The sequence below is a fragment of the Chrysochloris asiatica genome, unplaced genomic scaffold (assembly GCF_000296735.1).
Source record: "Chrysochloris asiatica unplaced genomic scaffold, ChrAsi1.0 scaffold00058, whole genome shotgun sequence".
NCBI classification, from domain to species: domain Eukaryota; kingdom Metazoa; phylum Chordata; class Mammalia; order Afrosoricida; family Chrysochloridae; genus Chrysochloris; species Chrysochloris asiatica.
Genome location: NW_006408576.1, coordinates 12244128 through 12262655, shown reverse-complemented (window position 1 = coordinate 12262655; position 18528 = coordinate 12244128).

Below are 18528 nucleotides of genomic sequence, written 5' to 3'. Positions count from 1 at the left end.
GTATATACACACAATGGAATACTATGCTACATTGAAGAATACCAAGGAAGCTGCAAGCCACCGCATAACATGGATGAACCTTGCGGACATTATGGTGAGTGAAATTAGTCAGTCACAAAAGGTACTACATAGGACAACTACTGTAAAAGTCTAAGAAAAGAACCCATACTAAAGGGGTGGGGCGATTCTTTGCGGTTATCAAGATGTGAGTTGGTGGTGTGAGGGAAGGGAAAGGAAGGTGGGGCACAGGGTAGGGAATAGACACATGGAGTTTCGGTGGTGGGGAGGGGTCAATACACAAGAAGGGGAAGGGGAGTGGAAGAACAAAACAGACAGGAAAACAATTAAGCAGGTTTGCATGGGCTAAGTGAGACAGGGGTAAGTAATGATGTGTGCACAACCTTGGAACAACAGGGCTCTGGGATGCAGGGATTGAGACATGGTTGGAATGGGCAAAGTAGGGGAAATAATTTTAAGGTGCTTGGTTGTCTTTTGAATCTTGGTTTCCCTAGCATACCATTATAAAATAGACACTTGAGGGTTAGAGAAAGGAATAGCCAGAAATATCACCATAGAAACCTTGTAAGGCTGTCTTCTGCCTATAACTGATTGGAATATCTAAAATAGAGTTACAAAGTGCCCATGGAAGAAGGCTTCCTGCAGAGCCTCTGCATTACATAAGACCAAAAGTGGAATCCTGAACCCCCTCCAGAATCTTCTTAGGTAGCAAATTTCACTTGAAAGGACAAGCAGACCAGACTGGAGCAGCTAGAAGAACAGAAGATACGTTTTGAAAGAAAGACTGACCGGAAAAATTCAAAACAATAATGGTCGTCCGACTGATTACTACAAGAACAAGCAAGTTGCTTGCCCAGGAGACATCAAGGAAAGTGGTAGGGTCCCCTCAGGGCACACTCCCTTCTAATACTAAGACTCAATGGGAATACACGCTCTTATTGGTGACCAAGTTCATCACTGATAAGAGGAAGTGATGGAAAACCAGCAATGAAGCTGTGAGGTAAGTCCTACAACATTCAATAGAATCCTGTGACCCCAAGTGGAGACCTGGTTGGCCAGCAGTGTGGCAAGACTTGGGGACTGTTGGGCCCAGAGTTAGTGACATAGCCACAGAGGACTAGAGTGGAGATTGAAGCACCTAGCTGGTAAGCAAAGAGGGCATATGCATAAAACACACACAAGATATTTTTAAAGTGTTGAAGAGAAAAGATGTCAGCTTGAGGATTAAGGTGCAACTGACCCAAGCCATGGTGTTTTCAATAACCTCATATGCATGCAAAAGCTGGATAGTGAATAAGGAAGACCATAGAAGAATTGATGCCTTTGAATTATGGTGTTGGAGGAGAATATTGAAAGTGTCATGGGCTGTCATAAGAACTAACAGAGCCATGCTGGAAGAAGTGCAGCCAGAATGCTCCTTGCAGGCCACTTGCTTATACATCAGACATATTGTCAGGAGGGACATATTGTCACTGGAGAAGGATATCATGTTTGGTAAGGTGGAGGGTCAGAGAAAAAGAGGAAGATCCTCAACAAGATCGATTGGCCAGGTAGCAGCATCGATGGACTCAAGTGTGGCAACAGTAGTGAGGTTGGACCAAGATCGGCAGTGGTTTCGTTCTGCTATGCCTAAATTTGCTATGGGTCGGTACCGACTAGATGGCACCTAACAACAACAACCACCTTTGTGACACATCTGCCTGATGTAATGAGTTAGCAATGCATTAGACCATTGGGTTGTAGGGAGACTGCAGTTAATATTTCAAAGTAGTGTTTTACTAAATGTGAAAATGGGTTAATGCTTGGGTAGAGAAACCTAATATCTGTTGTCTTGACCTCCATTTCGATCCCATTTTTGTGCAGGCACTTTTGAAGGACATCTTTGAGCGTGTTTAGGAGAAAATGAGTACTGCTGTTTATAAATGAGAACACTGATATCTGTTATTTTCTATAAAGTTTCTTTTGAAGATTAATATAGTTAGTTGAAGTTCAAAGAGACTTTGTATATCAGCTGATTTTTCCTTTCTAGTAACTGTATTTATAGGTAAAAATAGTGTTAGAAAAGATAGCCAAAAGCATACTGAGCCTAGCAAAGAAAATTCAACTTTATAAAAGTCAGCAATTGAGAAAATCATCTTATTGTAAGAGTAAAATTTCAATTTTTGGTTTATTTTATTCTATAAAAATACAGATACCAACTAAAATATAAAAATGAATGTAAAACATCAGCACATATCTGTCATGCCAACTTATTGATGTCTGGTATATCATTGTAGGATCAGCACTGGACAGCGAACTATGAGGTCAGAGTTCAAACCCATTTGCTGTTCCTGAGAAAACCTTTACAGGGTCACTATGAGTCAGAAATGACTTGACAACACTTAGCAGCGACCTCAACAACCATATTACGTATGATAGTTATCGAAAGGAATAATATAATAGCTCTTTGCCTCTGAAAATTTTTCTCTGGTTAGTTTTTCAAATTCTAGAAAATATGCAAAATATACTCATAGCACAATAAAATACTGTGATAGTTATGACATGAGTGCTGATAAGAAAATATTACATTCATTGTCATATTTAATTCTAAAACCTAATTTGAGCAAACATATTTATATTTTCAGAATATAGACTGAGGCTCAAGGAAGAACTATAGATTGTTGAGAAAGAAATGAGGAATATCAAAATTGAAAAATTAACAAAACAAATTATTGTATATGTATAGTACTCAAAACAGTGACCAAGTTGAGACTTTGGATAGTGTTTATATTCTTTGAATGGAATGTTTCACTAAATCCTGAAAACACCTTTTAGTTATTAGTTTATAGTTCTAATTTAAACTTGTTAAATAAAGAAAAACACCTATTTTCATTTTGCTTCAATTGATGATCAGTTTTAATGCAGTTCTGTGTCTAAGAGTGTTTCCCAGAAATGCTAAATAAATGCATGTCTTCTTTCATAGTGCTATTATAACAGAAATATCACAAACTATTGCTGTTGTTACGTTCTGTCCAGTCGGTTCTGATATATAGTGACCCTGTATAGAGTTTCCTTTGGAGAAGAGTATTAAAAGGACCATGGATTGACAGAAGAACAAACAAATCCATGTTGGAAGTACAGTCAGTATGCTCCTTAGAAGCCAGGATGGCAAGACTTTGCCCCTAATACTTCAGACACTTTATTAGGAGGTATCAATCCCTGGAGAAGGATATCATGCTTAGTAAAGTGGAAGACCAGCACAAAAGAAGACTCCCAACAAGATAGATTTGCACAGTGGCAACAGCATTGTGCTCAAGCATAACAACAACTGTGAGCATAGTGCAGGACCTGGCAGTATTTCATTCTGCTGAGTATGAGGCCTCTATAAGTTGGACACAACTCATGCCACCTAACAAAAACAACAAGTATGGTTTCCAAAGAGTGACTGGTAGGTTTAAACTGCTGACCTTCAGTTAGTCATCCAGTGTTTTTCCTACAGACCCACACCAGTACTCCATAACTAGTTGGCGTTAAAAAATATACAAATTGATATCTCACAGTTTAGGAAGCCCAAAGTCCAAATGCAAGACACAAGCTGTAGGTGTGGCACGTCTCTCACCATGTGAGTTTTAGAGGATCCTAGTCTCCTCTTCTGTAGTCCTAGTGTCCTTCAGTTCCTTGACAAGAAAAGATCATGTAGCTTCAGCCTCCTGCACTCCTTATAGCATACTCCATTTGTGCTCATTTTTCTCTATGCCTGTGATAGTTAGGATTCTTTGTCAGCTTGACTAGGCCAGGATTTCCAGAGGTTTAGCAACTGGCATATGATTGACTATGAGCAGCCAATCAGAAAGTTGTTTCCTTGGGGATGTGGCCTCCTCCCAATATATGGACAAACCAGAAAGGCTCTCTCTCTCTTTTCCAGTGGGTACCTGGGACTCTGCAATTGTAAGTATTTTGCTTGATAAAAAATTCCCTATATATGTATTTACAAATATATGTTTCACTGGTTTTTCTTCTTTAGAAAACCCAGCCTAAGACATGTGGTACTGAGAGAGTGGAGTTCTAGAGCAACAAAATCATAAGGATGAATTTTCTAAATTGACTAATTTTATTCAAGTCTGACTAATTTTAAAGGAATTGATATAAGGTGGAGGCATGTCTGGCCTCCACTTCATAGGAATCAGCCTTAGGCTGATTTTGAATTTAGTCCTCTTTCCCTCTTGGGGAGTCAGAAGTCGACATCATCCCTATTTGGTTTAACAGTTGTCTCTATGATCAGGATTCATTGTAGAATTATGAAATTATGATGTTTTGTAAGAAAAATAAAGGAGAGGGATGGGATAAAGTGTTTCAGCTAACAGAACAAGAGTATATGGAATTGTCTGGTGCTGGTGTCATATTGGACAGAAAAGCTAGCTCATCTTTGGCCAGAGCCTACTGAAATCTACCCTGCCAGCAACCCAAGGCCATATGCATATAAGTGGAGTTATACCAAGGGAGTAAAGAAGATTGAACTTAAGTGTTTTAAAAAGGTCTATGTGTTTAACAGCCTTATAGATATTGCCTTCTCCTGCCTATTATTATAAAATAGATATACAAGTGCAATAGAAATGAATATTGAGCGTGATGATTACTGAGATCTTGTAAGTCTATCTTCGGTTTATACTTGATTGGATTTGTTTAAGGGAGAGTTAGAAGTTGCCTGGCCAAAAATAGGCTTCTTGGTTTAAGCCTCTGTAGAACATGGGGTCTCAGGTGGAATCCTGAACCTCATCCAGAACTTTCATAATTGGCGTATTTGCATTTGAAAAGACATTCAGACCAACCCAGAACTTCTAAGAGAACAGGAAATTCATGATTGAAAGAAAGTAGAGATAAAAGCAGACAGCTTTTCATTTTGAGTTACAGAGGCATCGAGGCAAGGAAAGTCAGCCCATTAGATATAAGCCCCTTCTGTGACTGAAAATGAAAGGCAACTGGTGAGCTGTATGATTACTGGAGACCACTTGGGACTATGTGTGAGTGAAAATGGGGAGAATGAAGATACAAGTAGAGTTTGGACATGCTTTTTAGGCTTTTGTTGACCTTGAGATAGGTGGAGTGGGAAGGTTGGCTTGTCTGAGGTTTAGAGAGTTGTGTGAACTCCTGAGCCCATGGACACTAAGTGAGCCCATGGATATTAGGACTGAGAATAAAAGGGGCAGCTGCTGTGAAGTGCAGGGAGTTGCAGGTGGCACTCATTTGACCTAACTAAGATGGCAAGGGCTGAGCTGACCAGAATCTGGCGAGATGAAGATAAAGATGTTTGACATTCTGAGCAAGTGTCAACTGCTACAATTTGATAAACTGAACGTTTGCTTATGAATGCAGTGGCTCAAAATTCCAGTCGAAGTGGAAAATACTTCATATCAAGGTACATGTTGTCTCTTCAGTGTACTGGGTTAATGTTGTTGTTGTTGTTGATAAGTGCCGTGGAGTTTGGTTCCGACTCATAGCGACCCTGCACAGGGTTTCCGAGGCTGTAAATCTTTATGTGAGCAGAACATCTTTCTCCCTCGGAACAGCTGGTAGTTTCGAACTGCTGACCTTGAGGTTCACAGCCCGATTCGTAAACACTATGCTACCAGAGCTCCTTTTTTGATAGGAATAGACACTAGCTATAAAAAATGGGGAGCTATAAAGGCATGAAATGACTGGCTTAAAGCTTTCTGAATAAGAGTGACACAATAGAATCCCTACTGACTAGTTTTCCTGTTTTTCAGATGAGCCTGATGAAAGGGGGGTGGGAAATGATGCTGATAGGATTTTATGATTTCAATTTTGAGTAATTGTTAGTAAGATTAATTATGATTTTCAAAACTAATTGTAGAAGATGTGTAACTAAACAATAATGTGTATTGTCTCTTCATTTCAGGAAGAGACAATCCCAGGACCATCATTAAGGAAGAGCATGAGTAGAGTGTGGGATCTCTGAATGAAAAAGTGATGACAACAGAGAAGGCATGGAAAGACTGAGCAGGTATGGACTCTAGGCCCATGGACTGAGTAAGGCTGTGTACCTATGGAAAGGAGGCTGGCTTGCAGAGTTGCCCTTTGGACATTTGAATGAATATATGTTTTTTGTTTAGTTTTGCATGTGTGTATCAAATACTTTGCTTTGTTGACATGTTACATTTATGATGAAAATAGGACCAGTATGTTCTCAGTTGTATGTGTTTTAGTTATATCATGTTAAGCACAAACATGACTTAACAATTTTTATTTATTTAGAAACTATATATACATAGGTTATAGGTTTCAAGTAGACAAAGGTGGACTATAGTACTTCATATTCTGTGTCAACTTGACTAGGCTGGGATTTCCAGAGGTTTAGCAGTTGGGATGTGCTTATTCCCCTGGTGATGAAACCTAATACAGGCATAGTTAGCTCTATGATGATTGACTATAAGCAGCCAATCCATGAAAAGGATGTTTCCTTGTGAGTGTGACCTGCTCCCAATACAATTGTAAACTTTCCTTGATAAGAAATTTGCATGTGTGTGTGTATATATACATATATACAATATATACATATTGTTGTTATGTGCCATAGAGTCCGTTGTGACCCATAGAAACCCTGTATAGGGTTTCTGAGGAGCAGCTGGTAAGCTTGAACTACTGACCTTGCCGTTCAAACTGACTTTGCAGTCCAACTCATTAACAACAGTGTTATATGCATGTTTATATTTCACTGGTTTTGCTTCTCCAAAATGCCCAGCCGAAGAGAGTGTCCATCTAGGTTCTTTTTATTAATCAGAAGTGACTAGGATTAAATACACTCTACACTGTCACGATCTTATTAACATAACAAAGAAAACCCTACTTCTAAATAGCATTACATCTGTAAATGAATGTGTAAAATAAACATGTTTTGGGGGAGATACAATTCAATCCTTATCAAAATATAAATTATTTATAATAAAGATATAATTAATTAATTAATTAATTGGTCGAATGTTATGGAAGAATTCTTTGTAGGAACTGAGAACCTCTGAAGCCATCAAGCAAGGAAGTTTTCTTTTTATGGGAAATAAAACCTGTATCTCTTATTCTCAATCCAGGTGTTACAACAATGTTAGTTTGTTTCCAGAAGATTATATCCTTAATAGAAAAATAGACTGTTAATTCTCTGTATAAATATACAAATCTAATGTTGTTTATTGTTAAGTGCTATCCAGTTGGTTCCAACTCATAGCAACACTGTATAGTGTTTCCAAGAAGTGGCTTGAAGTTAAAACCAGCCTTGCAGTCCAGTGCTTTATCCCACCCTGCCATTTTATATTTATGCAGAGAATTAACAGTTTGTTTTTCTATTAAGGATAAAATATTATGGGGGGAAAATCTGACATCTTATATACATAATCAATATACTGTTGATTCCTTAATACTGTAGGATAAAGTACTGGACCGCAACATCAGCTTGAACCACAGTCAGCAGTTCAAACTCACCAGCTGCTCCTAGGAAACACTATACAGAGTGGCTATGGATCAGAACCAACTCATGGCACTTAACAACATCAATATATATATCAAGGTGCCCTGATGTCATTGTAGGATAAACACTGGACTGCTAACCACAAGTTTGCCAATTTAAGCCCACCAACCACTCCGTGGAAGAAAAAAGAAACTTTCTGCACCTGTAAAGATTTATAGACTCAGAAACTCTATACAGGGTTGCTCTGAGTCAGAGTGAACTTGATGGCAGTTTGTTTGCTTTTGGGGGTTTTATATATGTTGATTAGAAGCAAATAACCAATTAAAAGTTAGCTTGCTTTAACAGAATGAGGGGAAAGAAAAAGTACATTCTGTCACTGAATTGTGAAAAATGAGATATCAGATATCATCAATAATGCTCCCCCCTCTACCCCCATGGAAAGAGTTTGTTGGTTGTTCTTTGTGAAGTAAGCTCTGACTTTATATTTGAAATTTTGACCCTCCAAACATTATCTAAATCCAGAGACCATGTGATCTGAAATAATCAGTGATCTTGTAATGTTTGGATAATTGAAGGTTCTTGCCTTTAGATAGAGAACAAGGTAGCACAGGTACTATCTGGATATTGATGGACATTTAATAAAGAATAAAGGGGGAAAATCAAATTAAACAAACAGAAAATTATTTATTCACTCTGATAGTCTTGCTACTACAATGTTTTTGTCCAAAATAGATTGGACAAAGTGAGAAGAGTATAGTTAATTTTTCCAAAGCCTAAAACTATGTATCATTCATATTTTGAAGTCTGTCATATTCCTAGTGAGATAAATGTCACTGTTTAAAGCTACTAAGTCAGTGCAGATATAAACCAATGATTGATTTCTATAAATATTTCTAGGTAACATTGTAAAAGATAAACAATGAATTGTAAAGTGGTAGAGAGGGATGGTCTATTTATATGCACTTCCATTATAAGTGAGCTTGTTGTTGCATTTTATGCTGTTGTTTCCTTATTTTTTAACGTGGGAGTTTCCAGAATATGCAGTCATTGCAGAATTTTAGAAATTCTATGAACACCTGCTTGTATCACTGATTTTTCCCATGTTGGGCACCAGCATTTTGACCAATAAAAAGTTGGCTTGCTTTAACGGAAAGAAAAAGAAAGCATATCTATTCTAGCTATCTGCTTTAAGTACTATCTTCATTTGCTGTTGCTGTTGTTAAGTGTTTTTGAGTCGGTTCCGACCCATAGAGACCCTGTGTAGGGTTTCCTTGAAGCAGCTGGTGAGCTTGAACCACCAACCTTGCAGTTCAAACTGCTTTGAAGTGTGGCTCATTAACCCATAGTGCCACATCAGGACTCCAGGACTCCCCATGTTGTTGTTGTTAAGTACCATGGAGTCGCTTCCGACTCATAGTGACCCTGTACAGAGTTTCCGAGATTATAAATCTTTCCGGGAGCAGAACACCTCATCTTTCTCCCACAAAGTACTCCCCATAGGCTCTTTAAATTCAGAGTTTACAAAATTCTACTCTGTGAAGTAAGAATTAGACATATTTTATAAAATAGCTCAATTCTGCCAGAGTAGCCTTTCTGGGTGCCAGAAAATGGGAATGCGATGGGCACATCTAAGGCATTCCCTATAAAGCTAAGAGAGACGACAGCTGATGGATTGTCCATATGCTACTGATGCTCTTAAACATAATCATGATGGCATTCACTTGGTTGAGAACACGATAAGATGCCTACTCAACATTACTTCTTCCTTTTTCCAAAGAGACTTGAAATTGTATTCAGATGACCAGTCTTCTTCAGTACATTTTTTAAAGGTCTACCTTACCTCCAAAGGAGCTCTGGTAGTGTAGTGGTTACGAATCCGGCTGCTAACCTCAAGGTCGGTAGTTTGAAATTACCAGGCGCCCCGCGGGAGACAGGCTTTCTGCTCCTATAAAGATTTGCAGCCTTGGAAACCCTGTGCAGGGTCACTATGAGTCGGAACCGACTCCACGGTACTTAACAACAATAGCAACCTTACCTCCAGTGTTAGAAGTTGATCCTAATATATCTAAGTCAATAATACATTTAAACTATTTCTAATCCATGTAAATGTAAACTGCTTAAATTGTTTAATGTGATCAAAGAATGTACATTTTCTTCTTTCTACTATTATTTGTGTGGTGCTGTAGGATAAACACTGGATTGCTAACCACAAGGTCAGGGATTCAAAGTCACTAGGCACTCCTCAAAAACCCTATACCTAGTCACTATAAGTTGGAACCCACTTGATGGCACCACCAACACAAACAATGCCATTGTTTGCAAACAAAAATGTATATTGCTCCCATTGGACTTGAAGATATCTAGTAATTATCAGTTTAGCATTCATTGGAAGTTATGGATAGAAAGTGATGGATGAAAGGAATTTGAGTACTTGATGCCATTATGAAAACACCGAGTCAGATACTTTAAAATCATCTGTATTCCTGTGTTTTCAAACAAAAGAGATAACTTGCTTTTAAACTATGCCAATTTAAACTGTGGTTTCTGTTACTTGCTATTACTGAATTCTATAAATTTTGATTTTTTAGTAGGGTGCTAATATCAAGTATCTGTTTATGTACTTGCACATAATTTATTTCAAACAAATTCTTATCAAATATTTAAAGATTTCTTGATTACGGCTGAAAAGGATTTCTCAATAGGAAGTAACATGGACTCCATACAACAGAATGTTTAACACCATTAGACATTCCCACTAGTAATAGGAGATCTCAGTGTTCTTGTTGAACTATTTCTAGTACTATGTGACTATTCAAACTCACTAGCATTTCCTTGGAAACAGCGTCTCTATGAGTCAGAAATGATTCACTGACATTTAACAACAACAATAGTGCTATTTGGGCAACTTTTGTTCTTTACAATTTAGCCATGATTTCATGAACAGAAGATCAGGTTTTCTTAAGATTATATTATAACCAACAGAAAAGGAAGGAGTCTTCACATCAAGTATCAATGCTATCCCCTCTGTATACAGGGTTGATAGGGATGGGTAACTTAGACATTTGCTACCTAAAATGAGGGGGCAATAAAGGCACCAAGTGATTGGCTTACAAGTTTTCAAGAGGCTTGTAAGTTTTCATTTACAAGTTTCAACAGTTTAAGAGTGCATGGGAGAAGATTGAGTTCCCACTGAATAGTTTTCATCTTGTCTAGATGGGTCTGGTAAAAGAGATGGGGATAAGATTCTTATGATTCAATAGTGAGTAATTGTTATCATGACTAATTGTGACTGTCACAATTGTAAATGTAAATGTTTTGTAACAAAACCAGGGGAGTAATTAATCTTACAGTCCAGAAACAAAGGACCCTAGGACCATCAAGGTAGAAGAGAACAAGCGGAATGTGAGAACTTATCCAGAGATGCAGCAACACCAGAGATGGGGACATGGAGAAAGGGAACAGCTGAGGACTCTAGATTAATGGAAAGGGAGAGACTGAGAGCTGGCAGCCAGGAGGCAGACTTGCAGAATGTGTCCTTTGGTGGTATAAATTATTATCTATACCTGAATGTTTAACAACAACAACAGCAAAAAGCTAAAGTGGATAGAGAGAAATACTGTTATCTGATGGTACATGGAGGGGATTATAATCATTGTAATGAAACAAAGTATATGATTTGTTGAATATAAAACTGATGGTCTGCCCTGTAAACTTTCACTAAATTCACAATAAAAACTTACAAAAAAAAAAGATTATATTAAATATGTTAAACATGTGGCATAGACCTGGTCAATGACAAAAAAAAAAAAAAAAAAGCATCTGGCCAAAATGCAGGTTAGTTATTTTATGTTATTTGCATGGATCTCTTCCTCAGTACTCTTAAAACAGTTATCAGGAATGACATTAAACTATAAACAAAGTAATAGTAATTTTTCTATAGAAGATCACAAAACTATCCTATTCAAATAATTACATCATGGTATAATATGTTTCATAATTAACCCAAAATTTAAATACATTACATATTGTTTAATAATTCATAAGTAAATTAGTGAGTTTGTCAGGGAATGACATCAACATTCTAAATGCTAGTTTCAATGTCCAGGTGAAATACTGTAGTTGGGTGATTTAGGGTGTCGAGAAAGAGTCTTTATTTTACTCATAGAGCACAGCTCTAGACATGGTTGAAGTGCAAAGATTGTACCTGCCTCAACTTAGCATTTGGTGTTTGTCACTGTAGAATTTTGATGTGCTTTTGACTGGCCTCCAGACTCCTATCTTTCTACACAAAGCTGAGACATTTCTAAATTACAAAACCCATATTATTTTATTATTTGGAAATTCACAGCCACAATCTTCTTGTTGAAAATAAAGTTCAAACTTCTTAGCACAGCATACCAGACCCTTTTTGGTCTCACCCCTACTTTTATATCTAGCCTTGTTTCCCACACACCATATGCTTCAATTTTACTGACACATTTGCGATTTTCCTAACATGCTTATGCTTCTGAGTTTTCACTCACGTAGTTCCCTTTGCCTATATTATCTGGTATACTTGTCCATCTGGCAACATCTTGTCTTTTAAACAAATCCTAATCATCACAAGCTTATGATTCTTCCTCTAACATCTTGTCACGCTATCCACCCTAGGCAGAAGCAATCATCTTCCTTTCCTTTGATATACAATGGTTTCTGCTTTTACTCTATTGTCTTATATGCTGGTTCTTGCTTATCTGTTTCCTGTATTGTAAAAGATGGTTGTCAATTGTCTTATTCTTTTTGGCTTCCCCATATTCTATCAGAGTGTATCAGAGACTTTTACTTTGTGAGTTTTTGAGTGAATGAAATGATGTTTTAATCAGACTGATCCCTCAACATGCACATGATTCTCTAACATGCACAAATGTTGCAGGAAAAAAAATGAACTTCCTTAGTGTATTAGAATTTAATTATTTATTCTATATAGACATATCAGGGAATAAATATACCTTATGAAATATATCTTATAAAAAGTGCCTTATGAAACTACCCAACAGATTTTAAGCATCATCAAATATAAGAAAAAGACCTTAGCACAATCAGCAAGGAATGCTCAGATTGTCAGTAAACAAAAATGTGCACACAAAAAATCTCTTTTTGATAACATCTTCTTCATGGCCCCCAGGAAAATAAACACATGCAGAAGAGCGACAACACACAGTTTTTTAAACAGTATAAACCACAATATTCTATACTCAGCTTTCCAAATCTATAACAACCCCAATGTTCATTTATTGTTTATTACTGAGCTCTTGGGTCGAGTCAGTCCTCTGATAGATGCTGAGATATAAAGATATTAGAGATTTAGCCAGTGATTTCAAGATCACAATCTGTTGTGTTAGGTGCCATCAAGTAGATTCCACTCATCACCACCCTATTGCATATAATAGAATAAAACACTAAGCAGGCTTGGGTCATTCTCACTGTTATAGTTATGTTGGAGCCCACTGTTGGCAGCCACTGTGTGACTCCATCATGTTGGGGTCTTCTTTTTTTCTACCAGTCTTTGATTTTACCAAGCATGATATCCTTCTCCAAGGGATGGGTCCTCCTGATAACATGTCCAAAGTATATAAGATGATTTCTTGCCATCCTTACTTCTGAGGAACCATCAGGCCATACATTTTTCAAAACAGATTTGTTCATGTTTCTGGCAGTCCATGATATTCTATAATCTCCTCCAACACCTTGATTCAAATACATCGATTTTCTCTAGTCTTCTTTACTCATTGTCAAGCTCTCAAATGTATATGAAACTATTGAAAATGCCATGACTTGGGTCAGGCACACCTTAGTTCTCAAAGTGATAACTTTTAAATAGTTTAAAGAGGTTTTTTACAGCATTTTTGTCCAAAGCAAAGCATCTCTGATTTCTTGACTGATGCTTTCTTGAGTGTTAATCGTGGATCCAAGTAAAATAGAATCTTTGACATCTTCAATTTAGTCCTTATGTGGCACTGTAGGATAAACACTGGGCTGAAAAGTTAGTTTGAACAGCATGGTCAGCAGTTCAAACTCACCAGCCATTCCTCAGAAACCCTACGCAGGGTTGCTATGAGTTGGAACTGACTTGACTGCAGATAACAACAATTCAGCCATGGGAGGGGCTTTAGCAGCACAGAAACACACAGAGAAGGCCCTCCTAATGTCCAATAAGGAAAGGTATCTGCTGATTTTTGAAGGGTAAGTAGAAACTTTCAAGAAGACCTACCAGATAGGCTTTCTGAGCACTCTTGCAAAGGACCTGAGATAAAAGACTTTTTAGTCTGAGGTCTCAGCTCAGTGTTTCTCTTACTGCTGAAATAGAGTATCTCCACTTGATACTGGGAATGATTAAATATTTCTTAATGGAGTCCTGGTGTGGTGCTGTGGGTTAATGCGTCAGACTGCAAAGCCATTTGAACTGTAAGGTTGGCCTGTCAAGCTCACCAGCTGCGCCTTGGAAACCCTGTACGGGGACACTGTGGGTCAGAATCAACTCAACAGCACTTAACAACAACAACAACAACAATGAACTTGTGTGTTTTGCTTTTTGTTTTTTGTTTTTCCATACAGAAACTTTCAGTTATTAATTAATGTGCTGGAATGCAAGGTCACTTTGAACCGCAAGGTCAGTGGTTCAAGCTCACCAGCTGCTCCTTGGAAACCCTATACAGGATCGCTATGAGTCAGAACTGACTTGACACAACAAAAACAATAACATATACAATATGGAATACTGGTGTGACACTGTAGGATAAGCCCTGGAATGCTCACTGCAATTTCAGTAGTTCAAATCCACCAGATGCTCCTTGGAAACCCTGTACAGGGTTGCTGTTTGTAAGAACCATACCAACAGCTCTTAACAGCAAGCAAATATGCCATTCAATTGAGTCCTGGTGGCCCTGGGAGTTAAGTGTTGGTCTGCTAACTGCAAGGTCGGCAGTTCAAAATCATAATATTCAATAATCTCCTCCATTCCACTGGAGAAAGATAAGACTGTCTGCTCTCATATAGATTTACAGTCTTAGAAATTCTAAGGAGCAGTGTTATTCTATTCTATCCAGTTGCTATGATTCAGTATCTACTTATGATGAAAGTGAGTTTTAACATTCCATATAAGGATCCCTAGTGATGCAGTAGTTAATGTGCTTTGCTGTTAACCAAAGAAATAATTGTGTGAACCCACCAGTAGCTCCATGAGATAAAGATGCAGTAGTCTGCTGCGGTAAAGATTTTCAGCCTTGGAAACCCTATGAGGCAGTTCGACTCTGTCTTTGTGGTCCTGGTGCTCTGTGGAGTCAGTTCCAACTCATATCCACCCTGCACAGGGTTACTGAGGCTGTAAATCTTTATAGGAACAGCAAGCCTTATGTTTTTTTTCACAGAGCAGCTGATAGTTTCAAACTGCTGACCTTGAGATTAGCAGCCCAACTTGTAACCACTGTGCTACCTTAGCTCCATACTCTGTCTTAGAGGGTCAGAATCAACTTAACAGCAGTGGATATATGCAATACACTGATTTAAATCAATATTTAAAACAGTTTACGTGGTCACTCCATGAGATGCTTTTTTAAAAAAATTTTTATTGTGACTTGAGTGAGAGGTTACATGGGAGAGCAGTAGCTTCAAAATCATCCTATTGTATTTTGTTTGATTGCAATGATTACAACCCCCTCCATGCATCATCATTCAACAGTATTTGCTCCTATTTCCTCTGTTTTGTTTTGTTTCTTTTTTTTTTGATGTACACCAAAACACTCAGGAATATATAATCCTTCAAACAACCTGCAAGCCTGCCCACCTGACACCAGCACACAGCCCCTCTCCCTCCATGAGTCTAGAGTCCCCAGCTGCTCCATCTCTCCACGTCATCATTTCTGCCTCCATATCTGGCATCGCTGCTTCTCTGAATAAAGTCCCACACTCTGCTCCTGTTCGTCTTCCTTTATGGCCCCAGCGTCCTCTACTCCTGGACTGCAAGATCAACCACTCCCCTCTTTTTGTTACAACACATCTACCTTTACATTTGCAACAATCACAATCAGTCCTGATAACAGTTACTCACTATTGAACCACAAGAGTCTTATTTCCATCTCCTTTCACCAGCCCTGTCTAGACAGATTAAAAACCACTCAGTGGAGTTTCTACTTTTCTCCACACCCTCTGAAACTAAAGTCCCTCTTGAAAATTTGTAAGCCAGTCACATCGTGCCTTTATAGTCCCACCCCTCCCGCCCCATTTTAGGTGGCAAATATCTAAGTTGCCCATCCCTATTAACCCTGTATACAGAGGGAGTGGGAATGATCCTTGCTGTGAAGATTCCTTCCCTCTTTTAACCTACTGCATCCATAAGTATAGGTCAAGTTCATCAAACTGTAGCAGATTACACTTTTTTTTTTTCCTCTTCTTTCTTCCTCTAGTGAAGTTCTGATCATCCAGCAATTGAGGCTAGGTCAAATGAATACTATCTGCAAGTAATAGGTGTTCTTGTGCATCTCTTCTCACTTCATATCAGCTGGACACTTCACTGTCCACTCTAGCCCTCTGTGGTTATGTCCCTGCCATGGACTCAGAAGTCTCCAGGTCTCACCATACTGCTGGCCAACCAGGTCTCACCTCAGGTTGACAGGAGTCTACTAAACGTGGCCAGATTCAATTCACATCTTCATTGCTGCTTTGCCCAGCAAGATGTATTCTCATGTATTCTCTTTGATTTTCAGTCTTAGAAGGGGGTTTGCCCTGAAGGGACTTGATTGCTTGCCTTGATGGTTCCACGGTGAACAACTTGCTTGTTCTTGTGGTAGTCAATCAGACTGCCATTTTTGTTTTTTATTTTTCCTGCTGGTCTTTCTTTCAAGACGTATCTTCTATTCCTCTAGTTGCTCCATGCTGATCTGCTTGTCTTTCCAAGTGGAAACTTCCCACCTCAGAAGATTCTGGATGGGAATCAGGATTCCACCTAAGGTCTTATACACTGCAAAATCTCTGTAAGAAGTCTCTTTCACTGAGCAAGTTCTAGCACCCCATTTAGGTGTTCCAATAAGTTAAGGCAAAGATGGGCTTACAAGCTTTCTATACTCATGTTTCTGGCTATTCCTTTATCTCCCCTTCAAGTGTCTACTTTACAATATAGGCAAGGGAAACCAAGATTCATAAGACAGTCAAGGATCTTAACATTATTCCCCCTCTTTTACCCATTCAGACTTTGCCTCAATCCCTATCCCTGTATCACAGAGCCCTGTTTATCCAAGGTGGAACATACTTCACTATTTATCTCTGTTCCATTTAGCCCATGCAACTCTGCCTAAATGATCTCCTATCTGCCTTGTTCTTCCACTCCATCCCCCTTGTCATGTATTGCCCCTGCCGAAATAACTGAACTATCATGTATCTATTCCCTGTCCTGTGCTCTGCCTTCCCCTCCCTCTCCTCACCCTCCTCCACACCCTCAGAAACCAACAAAGAAATTTTTTTTTCCTTTTAATGTGGGTATTTTTTCTTAAGTTTTTATAAAAATGGACTTATGCAGTATTTCTCCTTCTGTGACTGACTTCATTCAACATAATGTCTTCAAGGTCCATCCATGTTATGTGGTGGCTTACAGCTTCCTTGTTATTCTTCAAGGTAGCATAATATCCATAGTGTGGATGTACCTAGGTTTGTTTATCCATTCTTCCATTGATGGACATTTAGACTGTCTCCATCTTAGTACTATTATGAATAGTGCTGCTTTGAACATTGGTGTGTGTATATCTACTCATGTTATGGCTTGTATTTCTTGTGGATAAATATCAAGTAGAGGAATTTGGGGATCATAAGTTATTTCTATTTGCAACTTTCTGAAGTAGCACCATACTGTTTTCCAGAGTGGTTGGATCATTTTGTAATCACACCAACAATGTAGGAGGGTCCCAGTCTCTCCACATTCTTTTCAACATTTATTCTCTTCTATCTTTCTTTCTTTCTTTCTTTCTTTATTTTAGTCTGAGTTCTGTTTTTATTGTACAATATTACATGCTGAAACAGGAAAACTGGGATTAAGTGTATCATTCATTATCCAGGAAACCAGCTCCATTTGTCAACAATAAATAAATATTTAAACAGAGGAGTTCCTCCTGACAGGCTCCACGGAGTCCCAGCAGGTTCAGAAGTAGAGTCCAGTGGAGAGAGGGAAAAACTCAGGCTGCAAACTCCTACTGAGAGTCTCCAGTAAAGGCAGCGTGAACTCAACAATAAGTAACAATAGTAAAACACCAACAATGATAATAGTAACAATATGCAATGACAATAGTCACAAAACCGACACTACATTGTATTTAAATATTTCCTCCAGGAGGGGCTCACAGTGCAGTGAAAACAATATTGATAGTGCTGGGGCAGAAGGGCTCCTTCTCCTCCCCAGCCTGGGTTCTTCTGCAGGAAGTCCCACCACAGAATGTTTGTTCAGTGGTACCCTGAGGTGATAAGCAGGTTCTGACCCATCCCCAACCTCCTCAACCTAGCCCTGCCCTTCCAAGCAGCCTCTCTTCAACTTCCACACACACTTAATAAGTTCTGTCCAAGGGCCAGTGTGGTCCGGGTGCCCTCTCTCCCAGCACCTCCAGTCTCTGCATCCACCTCCACAGGACACACTGGGCAGCTCGCTCTTCATCCTGTGCTTATCCTCTCAGAAAACAGGTCTTAAATTTCCAGACATGCCAACGGGAGATTTATGTCTTCTGATCCTCTCCTCCCTCATTCCACATCTTCCTCCAGAAAAGATGCAAGGAGGGCTATGGGTCATGGCTAGGCAGATTTCCTTAGGATCCCAAGATTAGCTATTGAGTCCTTGGCTCCCCCTAACACCAATTCTCAAAACCCAAGTGTGTTCAGAAGTTGAGGCCATCACAGCCTGCTGGGCAGAGGAGTTGGGACTGGCAGCTCACCCAGGGACCTCACACTTTCCTCCTCATGGGCATCAGCTCCAAGGCGGAGAGCTAACAGAGGACACCTCTGGGCAGGATTCCTCACAGGTGGGCTCCACTGCAACCGCA